Source organism: Lactuca serriola, chromosome 7 (genome assembly GCF_051521515.1).
Source record: "Lactuca serriola cultivar US96UC23 chromosome 7, Lser_US96UC23_V15, whole genome shotgun sequence".
Taxonomy (NCBI): domain Eukaryota; kingdom Viridiplantae; phylum Streptophyta; class Magnoliopsida; order Asterales; family Asteraceae; genus Lactuca; species Lactuca serriola.
The window spans coordinates 114,591,986-114,609,215 of record NC_136414.1 but is presented as its reverse complement, the minus strand read 5'-3'; positions in this window follow the sequence as shown (position 1 = coordinate 114,609,215).

Sequence of the window (17,230 nt, the reverse complement as noted above, 5' to 3'; positions counted from 1 at the left end):
GGATTTTGTGAGCGATTTTGGTTGACCCTAGATGTACTTCGATTGTTCAAGTAAAGAGTAAGAGTATGTTCTCGAAAGTTTGACCAACATCCCTATGATGCAGTCCTAGTACGGATTGGAAGTATGTTTGCAAAGGTTCGACCTACATCCCTATGATGCGGTCCTAGAATAGAATAGAAGTAAGTTCGTAGTATGGTCTTATGACGCTTGACGTCTAAAACAGGGTACCATTGGTTGGTAAATAACATGATCCAACCCTTGAAGAAGAATTGGGAATTAACCCTGAGCTAGAATACCCTAGCTCAATAACTCAACTAGAGTGGGTTTCAAATAGACTCCCATGTTAGCATGCTGAAAGTAATTGAATAAAGAATGGCATAGAAGTTAGCCGACTGTCAATATCTTTGATATTCATGACGTAAAAGTTCGGGAAAAATGACCTTGTAAAAGGTCTTACATCATATCTAGAGTAGAAAGTCCTTGACAGTATAAAGTCCTAACCAAAAGTACTTATAGTACAAGATAGTTTCATAGAAAATGCCACATCGGGCATAGACAGAAAAACTATTCCTTTTAACAAGGAAAAATAAAGTAAAGCATCTACTACTGGCGACGGTCATCCCTCTGGTGAACTCTCAGTTCAGCCAGTTGGTGTTCCACATCAAGTAGGTGTCTTTCGTACACCCTTTGGCGTACTTGGAGTTCTATGACTTCGGCTCGTGATTCAGCCAGTGCTTGCAGCAGGGTTTCATGGTCTCTCTCAGATCTCTCACGAGCATCTTCCAGGCGAATGGTGCAAAGGTTATGCATTCTCGCATTGGTGACAACTTCTGTGATCTGATGTAGGGCTGTCCTGCCTTGAATCTCGTTTAGAGCCACTCTGCGGACCAAGATTGGTAAGATTCTGTCTGTTGAGCCCCCATTGCTCAGGTCATATAAGCTTCGGTCACCATTAAATGGCATGGGCTGATCTTGCCCTTGGCTCCATGTTTCCAAGCATTCTATGCACGGAGGCGTCGGGCCATGAAAAGTCGGACGAGGGTTAGGATTTGGAAAGGGAGCTGCCTGGGGTAGGTTCTCAACCTCGGGTTCGGAGTTAGCATCATCCGAAAGGTCTTCACCATGGTGATCATTCAAATGAATCGGATGATCATTCTCTGGTTCTTCTCCAAACCATCCAGCAATGACTTCATTCGGAAGGTACGGATTGCCATGGGGATGGAGTCCAGCCATGTTATCTATGCGAGAATTGGGGTAAGAAAATAATTATTAGATGAACTATCTAGATAATTATTTAGAAAATCTTCATTAGTTACATAACTATTTGTGAAGTGCATACCAGTTATATGTAATCAAAACAGGATAGGCCTTCGAATAAGTTACCTTAACTCCAAATTCCCAAAGAATAGGGGTAAAGCAAAATTTTCACAGATTCTAAGTCTATAACATCCTAGTTACATATAGCCTTAGTGTATCCACTTAGCAACTACAAACTTAGTAATGAAGATCCTTTTTAGTTCTCAAGTATAAAGTACCTATAGTAACACCAAATACCCCTATAGTATTTTAGGTTTATGTTCTATTGTTCTCATTGTGGTATTGTTGGTAAGATTTTAGACTTGTTGCAACCACACAACTACACTTAGGCACATGCTAGTCAACCCTCAGATAATATAGTTGATTAGGCTATATCTTCCCAGTTTTGACTATATGTCTCTAAGTCCACCTGTGTTGCCCAACAATCGTAATTCTTTTGTACTGTCCTAGTGACACTGATTTTAGTATGAATGCAGGCACGTATACTTAATTAAATATTTTTTTATTTAAAGTATAACTCTTGGTAAGAGTATTTTAATCTCATTGTATATATAGTCTGTATATCTTTTATGGGTTGATATACTTAATTCACTATAAACAATGCTCTGATACCAATCTGTCACACCCCAAAACCATGAACGGCGGAAACGTTCTGGGGCGGAGGACATCATGTACAGTATCACAACAATGAATAGTAGTAAACAAGCAACAACATCATCCATTGCATTAATAATATAATTTTAATACAAGTGTGTTCTGATATGTCTAATAGACACTAAAGTATTAATCAAAATGAAAGATGAGTCTTGAACGAGCTCCATCTTCTCTAAACCTTGCATCGGTACCTGTCTACTGTTGACCTGAGGATACAAGTTATTTTGAAAGAGAGTATCAACTTTAAAGCTGGTGAGATTGAAAGAGAGTATCAACTTTAAAGTTGGTGATATCATAAGTATTTGTACGTATATGAAATGTAAGTATGTAAAAGTTTTGAACCTCCTAGAAAACCCTATGTTTCCTACTAAAAGTATCCTTCTACCAAGGCATCTAGTATCTGTGTGTGTCTCTTGTAAGAGTGTGTATTTTCCCAAATCTGACTATCATTATCCAAAAATATAGCTTCTACATTACCGTGCATCGTGTGAATGTTCACGAAGTGAATGTAATGGGAAAATGAAATAGTACTATGGTGTAGTATCAAATAACTACAACCGTACTAACTACCTTAAATCTATTGTAATTTAAAGTAACATGTGATCGACCTGTATCCTGCTAATGACTCTAGTAAAACGATGATGTAAGACGCCGTAAGAAATGACATTTGGCACCCGTAGACTTGCAAGTCCCACTGTAGCGAGCAGCAAGGTGTAGGATAGTCAATCAAGTATAGATCTATATGCAAACTCATACGCTCCCCAATTAAGGAGATTCTGCATACAAAAACGGTCATGGCAGGAAGTGCCATGACCCGTTTAATGGTTCACATAACTGCATGAATGTACATGTAATGAATGTGTTAACTGTAAAGTGTAATCTTTCTTTGTCTAGCATGTATGTACTATAATGTTCTACGTGTGCTAGCTGTAATGTGTGTTCTCTCCCTATCTAGCATGTATAGTAATGTGTCACACCCCAAAACCGGAACGGCAGAAACGTTTGGGGGTGGAGGACGTCATGTTTAGTATCACACGATATGTATATGGTAAGCAAGTAATGAACAACCATTTCATTTAGAAAGAAAGTGTTTACAATGTGTGTGTTCACAAACATAGAAGTCATAAACAAATAACAAAACAAGACTTGAAGCTATAATGCTCCATCCTCTGAATTCCCAGCACGAGCACCTGTCTAATAGTCTCCTGAGAATACAAGTTATTTGAAAGAGTTGATTAGAAATTAATTTGGTGAGTTCATAAGATTTCAGTGACGTGAGTAAGCTGTAAAATGTGGTTGAAAATGTATATGTACAAGTGATGTAAGTTGTAAGTTCTGTTTTGAAAAGTTCGCCTGTTCCTCTAGAAAATCCTATATTTCCTACTTGAATGAAAGTTAAGTAAGTAAAATGACACTACAAGCCTTTCTATGCGTACTAAGTGGGTACAAGTTATATATACTCAGAGTAAACAAACAATCGATTGTGCGCATCTGCCCTAAGCTCACAACCCAACGGGGAACAGAAAGTAAGGCGGATAGCACACATTCAATTGGTTGTTAGATCGTTGTCATATATAACCCTGGTGTATTCACTTGTTACTCATGGAGTTATTTGTAATGGTTCCTTTATATTTAATGAAAAGTTCTTTTAAGAAAACCTATATTTCTTATAGTAAAATATTGACCATAGTGACTACTTTTATAATAGCTTTGTTTATACTGCTATATATAATCTGATATCGGGTAGAATAGTTAATTGGGTGAATCTGCCCTAAGTCCACAACCCAACGAGGACAGGAAGTAAGGCGGAAAACACACATTTAACTATCTATTGGGTATTAGTTTTATATATAAACATGGTGTATAAACTAAGGTGTTATAGAGTTTTTCACCTAAAGTCTTTAAGTATATACTGGCCTAATAAAATGGATTAAGCCCTTATCTGGGAAGTTTATAGTTTTGTATACCAAAAGTACTGACTTTGAAAAGTATGCTTTGTACTAGAAAAGTTGTGCGTTGACTTTGTGTCCTATAACCTGATCCATACCTGGTACCCTTATGATGACTTAATGTCTACTAAGCATATATATATATATATATATATATATATATATATATATATATATATATATAGTTTCAGGTAGATAATAGATTGGTGAACTCGTTCCAAGCCCACAATCCAACGAGAACAGGAAATGAAGCGAAGAGCACACATCCTATTAGCTGTCGGAATCTATTAGTATATATGTATCCTGTGATGTATACATTAAGGAATCATAAGACTAGCATCATGGTCCTATCCTTCACTCGTAGCCTTCTACCAAGACATCTTCTATTCTGTGCTAAACCCGACTGTTCCTTTGTCAAATGTAAAAGTATATTCTCCCTAGTTTATAACTATCTTGACTAGAAAATAGCTCAACTTTCAAGTGGTAGTCACTTTATGAAAGTAATGGGAAAAGTAAGTACACAGATGTCGTTTATAATGACATGCGGATGTACTAATAACCTAAAAACACATTTGTTTTATTACGGTCATAATGTGAAGGCTAGAACCCCTACTAAACGCTCTCCTTGTCAAGAGATTAAGGGAACCAAACGCGACCCCATCAAATTCTTGCAAGCCATGTAATTCACATTAAAGTTATATGATCATGTATACCCAATATAACTATCACCTTTTGTTTAAAACAATGAGTTAGTGATTCATTGGTATAATTAGATCCTGTTTGTGTGTTCTCATGCTATAGCAACTTAACTTGTTTGTTATGTTCTGTTCTGGTATTGTTTGATTCTCTTTACTGTTTGTTCTGTTATGGTATTGATTCTTTGTGTGCTTCATTGTACTAGAAGTAATGAATAACATTCTCCTAAACTATACCTATAATAGTTTACTAATGTTCTACTTGGACTGTTACTGAAAAGACTCCTTTATCTACTAAGTTATGCTTGTACAAGTTATAATTGACATAAGTAACATTTTGAAAGATGTTTATAACAAACATTTACACAATTATCATTGTGTTCAACTCGTATCCCCCACTTAAAACAGTTAAAATGGTTAAAAGATTCATTACGGGGTATGAACTCACCTGATGTGGGTAATTCAAACGGGTATGCACGTACGGATGAGAAGTTCCACGAATGAAGTCCTGAGACACAATAAGTCCAAAATGATATATAATGACACATATTGGCATGAATATAGTGTTTATAACAACTATATGAAAGGAAACACCTTCCGAGACTAGGAAAGACCTTGACCATGTGTTGGAATCACATGTGATTCAACAAAGGAAGGTAGAATGGCACTCACATGAGTTTACTACCATGGGTTTATGGCCCAAGGGATTTTACGGCCGTAAACTCATGGTTACTCATGTATAAATGCATGCTCGAAGGCTATAGATGTTTTAGGGACCTTAGCTCTACCCTAGGATGAGGAAGACCACTTTCTTTGAAGCTTTTGGGGTGTTCACGGACCTAATGAGTTTACAACCGTAAACTCATGACCATTTATGTTTATGGGAGTTGTTTAGGGTCCTAAAAGTCATAGTGAAGCATCCTAACTTCAAGTCTAAGCCTTAGGAAGTATTTGTGGCACCAATACACCCTTAAATTGAGTTTTTGGCCCATGGACCACTTTGACATGTGTTTGCGGCCGTAATCACCTATGGGTGATGGTATTTTGATTGTTTTGAGTACTAAACACATCAAGGTAAAGAGGTAGGCTAGTCTCTAGGCTTAAGGAAGGAAATTAGGGCATCTTTGCACCCTAAAAGGGAGTTTACGGCCCAAGAACATCCTTGGCCGTAAACTCTCTTCTAACCTTTGTTTCTTGATGTTTCTATGGTCTAGACATGTTTAATCTAGTGTACAACAAGTTAGAATAAGAGTGCTTACGATATAGGAGCTTGAACTAGTCGATTTGGCCAAGAACACTAGTGTGTGTTCTTGGTGTTCTTGGTGTTTCTTGAGTATCTAAACAAACATGATTTTCATGGATGAAATCAATGTAAGAAGCTAGTTAATAAGATGTATTAACTAATCAAGGGATAGAATACTCACTCTTTTGAAGATCTAAGGAAGAAGGTTGGCTGATAGTTGAGAGGATTTGGGAGAAAATCCGGCCAAGAAAGGAAGAAATGAGAGAAAATGACCTAATCCTCTATATATACCCTTGAGTTTACGACCACATGAGTTTACGGCTGTAAACTCATGGTCTTCTGGCCATGAACTCACTTAGATGGGGATTTGGTTCGATTTTCTACACTGTGTTTCTAGCGGGTACTTTCTAACACTTAGTCCTTAAGTGTTTTAGGCTCAAAACTCCTTAGAATGACCTGTAACCATGCTAGAACTTTGTAATAATGATTTTGACACTTAGTTGAGTTGACTGACTGAGCTTATAAAATAAAAATTTCCGGGTTGTCACATCATCCCTCTGTTAGAGGGAATTTCGTCCCGAAATTAGCTCTCTTAGCATTACTATTAGGGTTGCGCTCTTCTGATTGGAAGAATACCCACTCGTAGACTTGGCAACTTTGCCCTTCCATTCATGATAGGGTTCATACTTGGTCTATCTATCATTACCTCGTGTACACAAGTCTTATATAATTAGGGTTAGTTAGACGGTCGGATGTGCGACTCTGCCCCAGGTCCACAACCCAACGAGGACAGGAGATAAGGCGGAAACACACATACTAGATATGCGTAATCATAATCATATACCACCCTCGCGTATACACTAAATAATAATAGGTGGGTTGTATTCATCCATAGCCTCTGTGCTTGAACTTGGTCTGCTAGACGAGTGGTATTTCGTGACGGTCTACGAACATCTAGCGATAAGGCTTCGGAGGACAAAGTACTCTTCGCACGAGTACTTCGGGGGTTTTATAATGCGAAAGATAAAATTTTTGATTCAGGTCGGACTTTCGATACGAAAGATGAAAGTTTTGAGAACTTACCGATCGAGGCTATAGAAACATATGAACTCAGTATGGTGAGGACCACGCCAATTCATTACGCAAGAAAACAACGGACTCTATACTGAACAAAGTTTTGGTCAAATGAAAGAAACATCTGATATACGATGATGTATCTCTGGTATGATTTGTATTGTACTCCTAGTATGTTCAACAATGTACTCCTTGTAACTGTTCTCATGTTTCCTGTTTTCTATTTTGAAAATAACACTCCTATGTATCGTACCGTTATGTGCGCATACATACAAATAAAAGTGCTTTACTAACTGAAGGGATACTTTTATACCATGATCCCCCATGGTACTACTACCATCGCCCGTCATACACAAGTTGTGAATACTTAAGATGAGCTAGGCAGTCGACTGAGCATCTTTGCCTTAAATCCTCAACCAATTAAGGAAAGGGGACCTAAGCGGAGTCACTCACTCTAAGTCTGCAACATCTTAGTTGCGTACAACCATGATGTATATGGTGAGCCATAATAGCTTCTCTAAAGGATCTTTTAGTCTCTTGAATATTTCGACCTATCTTAACATGTGAGTTGTTATAGTTACTTTTAAGTGTCATCCCCAAATTTTAATCTTATATGAATATAAATTAATTTTATAAGTACTTACTATTTTGAAAACGTACCACTACTCGTCGACGACTCCGGGGTAGATTCTCCTGCGGTGATCATCAGAATACGTCTATCTGCTCCTGAGTTCTTTATTATTGGGCAGTCCCTCTGACGGTGTCCATTCTCACCACAGCCATAGCAGGCTTGGTTTTCTTCAGCTTCGAGGACTTGGGAGATCGGTTGAGCCGGTGCTGTGCAGTAACGGACTGTGTGTCCCTTTCTGCAGCAGTTCAGACACTGCATTTCCCGGCATACTCCGGTGTGGTGAAAGTTGCACTTTCCACACTTCGGAAGGTTTCTAGCATAACGACTGGTAGGTGCTGAAGCAGTAAGTCTCGTTGCGGCGTACATAATACTCACTTGTTGCTCTTGCGGGGTGTCTTGTGTTGTTTGTTTCTTCTTCCTCTTGTTCCCCGACTTTTGATTATAGTCCTCTTCCCTCGATGACTCGGGAATAGGGACTTTTACGCTGTGGCGGACTCCATGATTGATGAGTCGCTGAGCCAAGCGTTTAGCACTATCGAACGTGGCTGGGTTAGAAGACAGTACGTTTCCTTGGGTCGGAGCAGTCAGACCCCAAATGTATCTTTATATCTGCTTGCTCTCCAAGGTAATCATCTCGGGGCATAGAGCTGCTAGTTCGCTGAACCGGTCCGTTTAGGTCACTATGTCTGAGCTGACCATAGTGAGATCTCACAGCTCTTGTTCCAGTTTTTGAATCTTGCCTAACGGGCAACATTCTTCCCGCATTAACTCTTTTAGGTTTTTCCAACCTATTGAGTTTGCCACTGATAGGGTCAGTGAATTAACATGGCTATTCCACCATGTTAGGGCCTTGCCGGAGAAGGTGCAGGCAGCAAACTTCACTTTGCTTCCTTCTAGGCATAAATAGATTTCGAAGACCGACTCTGTTTTCTCGAACCATTGCATGAGAGCAATGGCTCCTTCAGTCCTATTAAAGGACAATGGCTAGCATCTGGTGAAGTCCTTGTAGGAGAACTCTCCTTGGCGCACCGGGACTTCACCTTGAGTAGAATCAGTAGGCGTTTCACCTCCACCTATACTGGTGGGGGTGATATTGAGCCATGGCTGTTGCCACAGCCGCGACCACTGCAGCGTTCAGAGTTGCTGCATCGATTTGTGGAGAAGGTAATGGAGTTATCGAGGTAGCGTGTCTGGGTGATCTGCGAGGAGGCATCTTTGCTAAAAGAAAACAAAGATGAGACGAAATAAGTTTATAGCAATGGACACAAGCCGAAAGCTGAAAAGACAAGGTTATCCTAGTTCTGGATGTATCGGGTCCTGACTTCCACAGGGTTCTAGAAACAATTCATAAATGAGTCTATACCTAATAAACTCTATGAATTTGAAATAACTATCCTCGAATGAATATCTGTTTCCTGAATAACTGTTACCGACTGCATGTAAGAAAATAATCCTAACACATGTAATGTGAGCAGTGTTTCCACTCGCTCGACCAATTAACATGATTAATATTTATTAGTGTGATGCGTAAGACGTTTTGATTACTCCGGCTGATCCTTCCTTGAAAACTTCTCATCAACTTGTCCTTGTTCCTCCTGGACTCTTCTGTTGTATACTATGAGGAAGTGGTTACATCTATCTGGGCTTGTCGTGCGAGAATGAAAGCGACTAAAGAACCTATGAGCTTTAAGGTAACTTTATGGGGTGATTCTTACGGAATCCTCCTATAATTGTACAAGGTACACAAGTTTCTATATAATTGAAGATCAAATAGACCTTCGAATAATTGATCCCACCTCAACACTACTTCCTTAAGAGGAATGGATAGTGAAGCGTTGGTCACAGATTCTACGTCTATAAGATCTTGATTATATATAAAACTTTAGGAATATACCCTGTAAGATTATAGACCTATCCGCAAGGGTCTTTTAAGTTATCACATAAGTTATTTATATGGACTAAAATACTCCTATAGTATTCTAACGTAATGTACTTAGTATGTTCTAAACTCGTTATCGCGCTATCGTATCATAGAATACTCCCATAGTACTCTAACTCTAACTGTACTTGTTCTGGCGTTCTCTTGACTAGTGTTCCGGTAAGTTTTAACCCTGTTGCAACACCACATCATTTCCAAACACATGTTGGTCACATCTCGAATGAATATAGTTGATCAGGCTATATTGATCCTAGCTATGATTACATAACTGTTCGGGTTGACGACAGTGCCCAACCTTTAAATACTTTTAGTTCTGTTCTCCTCGTGACCCTAGTTCTATTATGTACATGTATAAGCAAGTAGGTATATTTTTATAACTTGTAGTTATACTCTAAAATATATCATTATCCAGAGCACTTAAGCCCCATTGTATTTATAGACGTATATCTTTTATCGGTTGATATGCTTAGTTCACTATAAACAATGCTCTGATACCAATCTGTCACACCTCAAAACCGGAACGGCGGAAACGTTCGGGGGGTGGAGGACGTCATGTTTAGTATCACAAGATATTTATATGGTAAGCAAGTAATGAACAACCATTTCATTTAGAAAGAAAGTGTTTACAATGTGTGTGTTCACAAAACATAGAAGTCATAAACAAATAACAAAACAAGACTTGAAGCTATAATGCTCCATCCTCTGAATTCCCAGCACGAGCACCTGTCTAATAGTCTCCTAAGAATACAAGTTATTTGAAAGAGTTGATCAGCAATTAAGCTGGTGAGTTCATAAGATTTCAGTGATGTGAGTAAGCTGTAAAATGTGGTTGAAAATGTATATGTACAAGTGATGTACGCTGTAAGTTTAGTTTTAAAAAGTTCGCCTGTTCCTCTAGAAAATCCTATATTTCCTACTTGAATGAAAGTTAAGTAAGTAAAATGACACTACAAGCCTTTCTGTGCGTACTAAGTGGGTACAAGTTATATATACTCAGAGTAAACAAACAATCGATTGTGCGCATCTGCCCTAAGCTCACAACCCAACGGGGAACAGAAAGTAAGGCGAATAGAACACATTCAATTGGTTGTTAGATCGTTGTCATATATAACCCTGGTGTATTCACTTGTTACTCATGGAGTTATTTGTAATGGTTCCTTTATATTTAATGAAAAGTTCTTTTAAGAAAACCTATATTTCTTATAGTAAAATATTGACCACATTGACTACTTTTATAATAGCTTTGTTTATACTACTATATATAATCTGATATCAGGTAGAATAGTTAATTGGGTGAATCTGCCCTAAGTCCACAACCCAACGAGGACAGGAAGTAAGGCGGAAAACACACATTTAACTATCTATTGGGTATTAGTTTTATATATAAACATGGTGTATAAACTAAGGTGTTATAGAGTTTTTCACCTAAAGTCTTTAAGTATATACTGGCTTAATAAAATGGATTAAGCCCTTATCTGGGAAGTTTCTAGTTTTGTATACCAAAAGTACTGACTTTGAAAAGTATGCTTTGTACTAGAACAGTTGTCCATTGACTCTGTGTCCTATAACCTGATCCATACCTGGTACCCTTATGATGACTTAATGTATACTAATCATAAATATATATAGATTCGGGTAGATAATAGATTGGGTGAACTCGTTCCAAGCCCACAATCCAACGAGAACAAGAAATGAAGCGAAGAGCACAAATCCTATTAGCTGTCAGAATCTATTAGTATATATGTATCCTGTGATTAAGGAATCATAAGACTATCATCATGGTCCTATCCTTTACTCGTAGCCTTCTACCAAGGCATCTTCTGTTCTGTGCTAAACCCGACTGTTCCTTTGTCAAATGTAAAAGTATATTCTCCCTAGTTTATAACTATCTTGACTAGAAAATAGCTCAACTTTCAAGTGGTAGTCACTTTATGAAAGTAATGGGAAAAGTAAGTACACAGATGTCGTTTATAATGACATGCGGATGTACTAATAACCTAAAAACATATTTGTTTTATTACGGTCATAATGTGAAGGCTAGAACCCCTACTAAACGCTCTCCCTGTCAAGAGATTAAGGGAACCAAACGTGACCCCAACAAATTCTTGCAAGCCGTGTAATTCACATTAAAGTTATATGATCATGTATACCCAATATAACTATCACCTTTTGTTTAAAACAATGAGTTAGTGATTCATTGGTATAATTAGATCCTGTTTGTGTGTTCTCATGCTATAGCAACTTAACTTGTTTGTTATGTTCTGTTATGGTATTGTTTGATTCTCTTCACTGTTTGTTTTGTTATGGTATTGATTCTTTGTGTGCTTCATTGTACTAGAAGTAATGAATAACATTCTCCTAAACTATACCTATAATAGTTTACTACTTTTCTACCTGGACTGTTACTGAAAAGACTCATTTATTTACTAAGTTATGCTTGTACTTTAAAAACAGAGTTTTGTATAACTATAAAGTAACAAAACTTTAAAAGAGTTTTGAAATGTTGTAACAAGTTATAATTGACATAAGTAACATTTTGAAAGATGTTTATAACAAACATTTACATAATTATCATTGTGTTCAACTCGTATCCCCCATTTAAAACAGTTAAAATGGTTAAAAGATTCATTACGGGGTATGAACTCACCTGATGTGGGTGATTCAAATGGGTATGCGCGTACGGATGAGAAGTTCCACGAATGAAGTCCTGAGACACAATAAGTCCAAAATGATATATAATGACACATATTGGCATGAATATAGTGTTTATAACAACTATATGAAAGGAAACACCTTCCGGGACTAGGAAAGACCTTGACCATGTGTTGGAATCACATGTGATTCAACAAAGGAAGGTAGAATGGCACTCACATGATTTTACTACCATGGTTTTACGGCCCAAGGGATTTTACGGCCGTAAACTCATGGTTACTCATGTATAAATGCGAGCTTGAAGGCTATAGATGTTTTAGGGACCTTAGCTCTACCCTAGGATGAGGAAGACCACTTTCTTTGAAGCTTTTGGGGTGTTCATGGACCTAATGAGTTTAGAACCGTAAAATCATGACCATTTATGTTTATGGGAGTTGTTTAGGGTCCTAAAAGTCATAGTGAAGCATCCTAAATTCAAGTCTAAGCCTTAGGAAGTAGTTGTGGCACCAATACACCCTTAAATTGAGTTTTTGGCCCATGGACCACTTTGACATGTGTTTGCGGCCGTAGTCACCTATGGGTGATGGTACTAAACACATCAAGGTAAAGAGGTAGGCTAGTCTCTAGGCTTAAGGAAGGAATTTGGGGCATCTTTGCACCCTAAAAGGGAGTTTACGGCCCAAGAACATCCTTGGCCGTAAACTCTCTTCTATCCTTTGTTTCTTGATGTTTCTAAGGTCTAGACATGTTTAATCTAGTGTACAACAAGTTAGAATAAGAGTGCTTAGGATATAGGAGCTTGAACTAGTCGATTTGGCCAAGAACACTAGTGTGTGTTTTTGGTGTTCTCGGTGTTTCTTGAGTATCTAAACAAACATGATTTTCATGGATGAAATCAATGTAAGAAGATAGTTAATAAGATGTATTAACTAATCAAGGGATAGAATACTCACTCTTTTGAAGATCTAAGGAAGAAGGTTAGCTGATAGTTGAGAGGATTTGGGAGAAAATCCGGCCAAGAAAGGAAGAAATGAGAGAAAATGACCCAATCCTCTATATATACCCTTGAGTTTACGGCCACATGAGTTTACGGCTGTAAACTCATGGTCTTTTGGCCATGAACTCACTTAGATGGGGATTTGGTTCGATTTGCTACACTGTGTTTCTAGCGGGTACTTTCTAACACTTCGTCCTTAAGTGTTTTAGGCTCAAAACTCCTTAGAATGACCTGTAACCATGCTAGAACTTTGTACTAATGATTTTGACACTCAGTTGAGTTGACTGACTGAGCTTATAAAATAAAAATTTTCGGGTTGTCACATAATGTACTGTGTGTACTAGCTGTAATATGTGCTCTCTCTCTATCTACCAAGTATTGACTCATGAATGAATTGACTCGTGGTATGATTCCGCATTCTAGTAATAGTATTAGTATCTTCCTAAACTACCCATATGGTAGCTTACTAGTAATGTAATTGGTACGTATGAACATGAAAATATACCCCTGCTACCCAAGGGAATTGAATTAACTGATAGAACTTTTATGTCTACATATGTATACATAATATACAACTAATATTTAGACGACCTTCGGACGGATAATCGATGCCATAATGCCACATCCCAACGAGGAAAAGGAGGTAAAGCGAGCTAGTCTTCCTAAGTCCTTTAAACATTACTTATATAACTATACATATATAGGCATGCAATTGACAATATAAAAGCATAAAACAAGTTTTGTAAAACCTTTGAAAAGTTTTATAACTAGGAAAATATGACTTGATGTCAGTTTGCAAAACGATTTGAAAACAGTTTGTTTGATAAGAACAGTGTAAAGTATAAGGAAAGCATTTGTTTTGAATCACAACTGTAACTGAGTTTGAAAAGATACACTTAGTATGTAAGACAGTCTAACAAAGAGTTTTAAACGACTAAAAATGTTTTGGAAAACCATTTGAAGTAATCTGTTTGGTAAAACAGCTAAAAGAGTAGTAATTCCATTTGTATGCTGCTTATTAATCACATGTGATTGATATAATAACTAGCATGAATCTACTTGTATCCCCCAATAAAAGCATTTAAAAACATTTAAAATATTGATTAAGGGGTATGAACTCACCTGTAGCAAGTGGTTGGGATGAACGGACTGAATAGGATGCTAGGTGTCAAGTGAAGACTTGTACACACATAAGGATCCTAGTTAACATATAGTAGTACATATATGTATCCAATTAGCCTTTGAACAACTAATTAACAAAATTACGACATCCTAAGACATGTTAAACACTTTATACAAGTGTTATAAGTCCCAAGGAGTGCATCTAAGTGTTGTAGGACAAGGCTATTGAGCTTAGGGTTCAAGAGAACCCTCTTTGTGAGTTTACGGTTTGGAGACCATAACTCATTTGGGTTTACAGTCGTAAACCCTTGAGTTTACGGCCGTAAACTCATACTTCTTTGACCATTTTGTGTTTTGAATCCTTAGAAGCATTTCTACATTGAAGTATAAGCCTATGGAAGTGTTTGTGGCATCAAATCACCCCTATATGTAGTTTACGCCCCATGGACCACTATTCCATGTGTTTATGGTCGTAAACACATATAATCTACGGTCCTTTGATGTTTTCAAGTCCCAAACACTTCAAGGTAAAAGTCTAGGCTTGATTCAAGGCATAAGGAAGGAATATGGGTCATTTATACACACTTTGGGGTGTTTACGGTTTTGGGAGATCCCCAAACCGTAAACACATATAAATGAGAGATTTTGGTGCTTTTCATGTGCTTAAACACATCAAGGAAGGATTTAGACATGTTTCTAAGGCTTGTGAAGGACTAGGGTACCCTAATGTACCCTTTGGCACCTTTATTTGGGGTTTACGGACCAAGAACATTCTTGGACCGTAAACACCTTGATCTTGGTGTTCTTGGGACTGTTTCTTGATTTAAGGGAATGTAACAAGCTTTAAAAGACTCTAGGATAGAAGCACTTACAAGTTAGAAGCTCGAAAGGGTCCAAAAGGCCAAGAACACAAGTGTGTGTTCTTGGTGTAAATTGAAGATTGACCCTTTTGGAATGATTTCATGGTTAGAAGTGTGTTAAAACACTAGATTAAGTCATACAACAACTTAAGAAAGCTAGAAACACTTACTAGATTGAAGATCTTGAAAAACTTTTGGATGGTACTTGAGAGAGAAATGGATTTGGATCTTGAGATTTTGGAAAAATGTAAATAATGACTAAATCTCATATATATACTCCCAAATTTAGGGTTTTTGGCTGAAAATATTTTATTCTGGCAGTAAACTCAAATTTCTTGGAGTTTTGGAATAACAGTGTTGTACAATAACCCTAGGGCATCCTCTGTCCTGATATCACCCGAAGTGTAAATCCTAGATTACTCAAACTTGTTCCAAAAAGTTTGAAACTTAGCAGCAAATTTTCTGGCTTCTATTGAATTGAAGGGTTGTATAGAATAGAAATTTCGGGTTGTCACAAAAATAAAATCAAACCTAGCTTGACATGAAACTCAAACTCAAAATTAAAACCTACATTAGTTCCAATTTATGGATTTGAGGACGATGAAGAAGGAGGAAACTTAAAATCAAAATCGAAATCGAAATCAAGTATTTCTCTCTCTTATCGTGCTATATCTCACCCATTTCCTCAGATCTCCTTTTTCGCTTTCATCGAGTATGTCTCTCTCAACCTATTCCTCTCTCGGTATCATGCTATATCTCCATCTCACTTGGCCTCTATCTTGATATCGCATCAGAACACATGTGTGTATGTGTTTTGGGTTACTCTTTTATCTCTGATCAATAAAAATAGCGTGAGGGTTTGGAAGTGAAGGGGGTGGATGGGTTGGAGAAGCTGAGAGTAGGTATTGAAATAGAATGAAGAGAGAGATAGGGAAAGAGATCAAACAAAGGTGGTAGTGGTATTTTCCAATGTAATTGAGAGAGATAGAGATTAGAGAGGGTTGTTTTTTATTTTCTTTTTTAATTGATAAATAATAATAAATAATATTAGATTAATTAAAATAAATAAATATCCAAGGGCATTATTGTTGGATTAGTGTCTAAGTCCATAACTATTTTGGTATGTACTTGACCCGATTATGAGCGTGGTCTTTTTGGGTTGCCTTCACCATAGCAATATGTAGGATGAATTAAGGAGAGAAAGGTTTAAATATGATTTATTAATATATTATGAGAATAATATATTAAAGGAGAAATCATATTGTTTAATTAATATTAGTCAAGAATTAATTTTGTGGCTAAAAGAGATTAATTAAACCTAGGGGACTGAAGTTGTAATTATAAGATAATTATAATTGGGCTATGGATCACCTAATAATATATAGGTTGGACGAATTCTATGGGAAGCCCATTAGAAATCGTCCAAGGGATATGTTAAAGGAGTCTATGGGCTGCTTAGGGCTTAAGCAACCAGATTAGGGTTTCCTAGTTGAAAACCCTAATAGCCTACATGTATATAAAGGGCCCATATGACCCAAAAACGTGGACAACTGATTCTCTAGGGTTTCTAGTCATTTTTGGGCAGCCTCCTTTCATCTCCTCTTCATCCAAGTTGCATAAGGTGTTTGTGACTCCATTAGAGGTGCAACACTTGCGGCACTAAGCTTTCTAAAGCCAATCAAAGCAAGGAATTGATTGTTATTTCAATATAACATTCAAAGGTAATTCTATAAACCCTAATTCAGTTTATTAAATGTTAGATCTAGGGTTTATAGCCTTGGATTCAAAGCATGTACTATAGAGAAACCTAGATCCAAGCATTAGGGTTTGTATGAGCACATAGGATTGTCTCTTATGCATAAAACCCATCAGTGGTATCAGAGCCTTGATTGGTTTCAGTTGTATGTGATGCTTAACTGTTTTGTTTGCTAAAAATCGAGTTTTTGGCCTCTGCCCGACTCAACTCGGTGAGTTGGCCCCTACTCGGCGAGTTCAGAGCGCCAGACAGAGGATATTTCGGGATTTAACTGCTGTTTTGACTTGGATTTAATGCCTAATTCATTTTTTGAAGTTAAAATCTGATTTTTATCTTAAATT